Below are 3,945 nucleotides of genomic sequence, written 5' to 3' on the forward strand. Positions count from 1 at the left end.
GCCTGTGTCCTGCCTCCGTGACTTCATCTCGCCACCCGCTCGCTCAGCACGTCTAGGGGACGCCGCCGTGTGCCAGCGGCGCTCGGGGTACAGCAGGACGAGGCGGGCGCGGGGCTGTGCTTTGAGGCTCACGGTTTAGATGGAGACAGGAAAGCCAGAAGAGCGCCCAGGAGCAGTGATTAGGGACCGTGGCACGGGCTTAGGGTAACGAGTCGGGCGCTGTGAAAGTGGGTGTGAGTGTGGGGACCGGAAAGCCGTTAAGGGGAGGTGACAACGGACCTAAGGTCAGAGAGGAGACCCAGCAGCCCGAGGAAAGGGGCAGGGCTCGCGGCTGGGGGTGGGGGCAGCACCCTCAGGCTGGGGACCGGGAGGGGCTGGGGGTACAGAGGACCCGAGCAGGCCCACGTGGACAGCCTGTGCAGCAGAAGACCAGGGGTCAGCAGAAGTAGAAGACCCCCTCATGCAGGACTGCGGGTCTTAGGTGGGAACCCCAGGTTTCCTTCTGTTTGGAGAATGTTTCACGCTTCCTAGTGATGTTTTGGTCTAACAATTTTAGCAAATATCCAGGTAGCAGAGGAAGGTGATGCATTTTATTTTATTTTTATTTTTAAAGATTTATTTTTTATTTATTTCTCCCCCCACCCCAGTTGTCTGCTCTCTGTGTCTATTTGCTGTGTGTTCTTTGGTGTCTGCTTGTATTCTTGGCAGCAGCACCGGGAATCTGTCTTTTCGTTGTGTCATCTTGCTATGTCAGCTCTCGGTGTGTGCGGCGCCATTCCTGGGCAGGCTGCACTTTCTTTTGCGCTGGGTGGCTCTCCTTATGGGGCGCACTCCTTGCGCATGGGGCTCCCCTATGCGGGGGACACCCCTGCGTGGCACGGCACTCCTTGCGCGCATCAGCACTGCACATGGGCCAGCTCCACACGGGTCAGGAGGCCCTGGGTTTGAACCCTGGACTTTGGGGGATGGAACCAGTCTCGGTGTGGGGGCCGGAGATGAACGGGCCTCTCTCCTTGCCCTCCTCTGGAGCAAGGCGAAGACTTCACGAGCTAGGGGGATGGAGAGCTGCCCCTTGGGGTATGTGGGTGAGAGGTGCAAAGCAGGGCCTTGGCCCAAGCTGCTCACTTGATGGAAAGTTCTGGTGGAAGGAGGAGCAAGGCAGAAGAGACTGCATGACTCTGCAAGCCTGTTTGAGGCCGGGAAGGGTCCTGGGGGAGTTTGGGTTAATGTCTAAGCCAGAAAGTCAGCAACTGTGAGATCTTCCTAAAACTGTTCAAAACCTTGGGACACTCCCCAGGGTTGTGACTTTTTTTTTTTTTAAATCCCTTCTGGTTTCTATTGTAGCAATTACCAGTAAATAAGGGAAAGACCCCGTGGGCTGGTTTGGGGGTGGGCAAATCAAAGAGGAGAAAGCAGAGGAGGCGGGGTCCCGTGCCGCAGCCGGTCCTGGGGCGCCTTCAGGTGCGGGATTGGGGGGGTCAGCTCCCAGCCAAGATGAGCCGGGCTGCATTCTTAAGCCTTCTGGAGAAGAGGCGTTTCCCACCCTTGCTGGCTTTGGAAGCGAGCAGGAACCGTTTGCTTTGTAAGGCATGCCCGGCTGGGGGGTGCGCGCTCGCCCCAGTGGAGAAGGAGCTCCATATAATTGCACAAAGGTCTTCGCTCCCCGGGCGCGGGCCCCCTGCCAAGCAGCCTGGGCTGGCACGCAGCAGGCTGAGCTGGCATGCTCGAGCGCGGCGGGTGTGACCCCAAGACTCTTTCTGTTCCTCCTTGGCCTGCGCCCAGGCCCTCGTGGGTTGAGTCAGTGCCGATGCCTGCCATCCTGGCATAACTCCCTGAACAGGAAAATGACTCCCTTTCGGATGCCACCATGTCACCCACCAGCCCATGGCAGCGTGAGAGGTTACAAGGGTACCCTTGGGTCCCAACCCCGAGAGTCTCCAAAAGGAAGGAGCTGTGTTGGGCGCCCCACGCTCACCCACTCTCTCCCACCCAGGCCCTGGGCAGCCCTGCCACCCCCTACGCCTCCCATTTCTGCTCCATTCAGGAGGTGCCACTGTCGTCTGTTCCCAAGGCCTCTGGGCTGTGGTCAGTAACGAAAACCACTTTCCAAGGACTGACCAGAGGCCGGGAGGGAGGGAGATAAGTGTCCCAGAGAAGAAACGGAGCGACCCGTTTCCAAAGGAGAGCACTTTTGGCAGAAAGGGTGAGATAGAAGGAGGTGGAGGAGAGAAGGGACTCTCATCCTGAAAGGTTGGATTGGGGAAGACGGTGAAAATAGCATCATGGTGAGTGGCTGGAGGCTGGTGGGATTTCAGCCGTGGCTCACTCATGTTCCTGAAGGGCTACAAACAATCCCCTCCTCGCTTCCACACCTGGCCACTGGCCCAGGCAGCATGCAGGGGCTTGAGACGCTGTTGACCAACTGCCCCCATGGCCTCATGGGGCCGGGGTTCTAGTCTCAGCTGGGAGGACCCCTCACCTACGCCGTAGGGAAACCTGTCCGATAATCCCGGGTCGTCATCATTTTGAGGATTTTGAGAAGCACGCCTTTGGGAATCTCCAGGAAACATGTTCAGGAGGTGACATGTGCTCCTGAAGAACGCTGTTTGGGGCTGGGAATGGGCAGGTACACACGGCACCCAGGCGGAGGCAGGGGCCTGCGGGCGATGGTGGACGATTGTTTCCAAGATGGAGGCTTCTGGGGCCACCCACCAAGACAGGAGGACGAAGGTGTCTGCCTTCTCCAGGACTGCAACGGCGCTTCTCTGCCGTGGGTGCTGTTCTCATCACGCATGCGATCTCACTTGATCTTTGCAACAACCCTCTGAGGTCTTACAGCAGCTGTAAGACCGGGGCTTCAAAATGTGCAGGAGTTGAGGGAAGTAGCCCTGACAGGTGGTGGTGCTGGGATTGAGTCAGGTTCAGGTCCTCCACTCTTCCCCACTTCTCCACCTCAGAAGCTCCAGCCAGAGCCCTTTGGTAAGGCAGGGGGATCGTGACCTTTCTTTTGCCCTGAAATGTTTCTTGGAATGACTTAGGAGCATGTTCTTGAGGCAATGTTTCTTGTTCCTAAAAGGACCTGTTAACACAGCCCAAGCTTGTCCTAGATTCCCATGGTCTCCCTTAATAGAAAACCTATCCACTTGACTGGTTTCTTGGTATGTTTCCCAGTGGAGCTTCTTCTGAGGTTTTGAAGATTGGGGTTTGGTTTCACCCTGCCACCAAATGAACCGCAAGTGCAGAGGGAGCCTCAGAGATCTCAGCTGGTTTGAGCTACTTTGAACGTCAAAGCATGAGAGCGAATAAAAACTCTGGTGATGGGGACAGCAAGCCACGGGGCTCTGTTTTTCCTTGGAAACCTCCAGAGGTTTTCTTTTCCTTAACATAACAATGAAATATTTAAGACGGACAAAAGGCACCAAGGATAATAAAATAAACCCTAGATACGAATCCCTCTGTTGAAGAATAAAACCTCACCCAAAGAGTTGCAGCCCCATTTGTGCCCTTCACCCCTCTCTCGGGGGTACCCATTGCCTTGAATTTGGTGGTTATCACCCCCAATATACGAATATTCTTTTACTACTTATATTTGCAATCTTAAATAACGCATAGTTGACTTTGCCATGCTTTTCACCGTATAGAAAGGTAGCATTTTATTTACACTCTGTGACAACTTGTTTTCTTTGTTTAACATTAGTTGTGGTAGTGATTCAAGTAGATTGTTTCTCAGTCAGGAATATCATTTCATTATGTGGATACAAGTGACAGACATTTAGGTTGTTTCCAGTATTTTGCTATTATAAACCATGCTGCTGTGAAAATTCTTATATGTGCTTTCCAGTGCATGAATATGAGAACTGTCTTTTTTTTTGGGGGGGGGGGCATTTCTGGGCCATCGTGTATGTGCATCTTCAACTTTATCACTAGCTATTTCCAAATTGTTCT

The sequence above is a fragment of the Dasypus novemcinctus genome, chromosome 27 (assembly GCF_030445035.2).
Source record: "Dasypus novemcinctus isolate mDasNov1 chromosome 27, mDasNov1.1.hap2, whole genome shotgun sequence".
In the NCBI taxonomy this organism is placed as follows: Eukaryota; Metazoa; Chordata; class Mammalia; order Cingulata; family Dasypodidae; genus Dasypus; species Dasypus novemcinctus.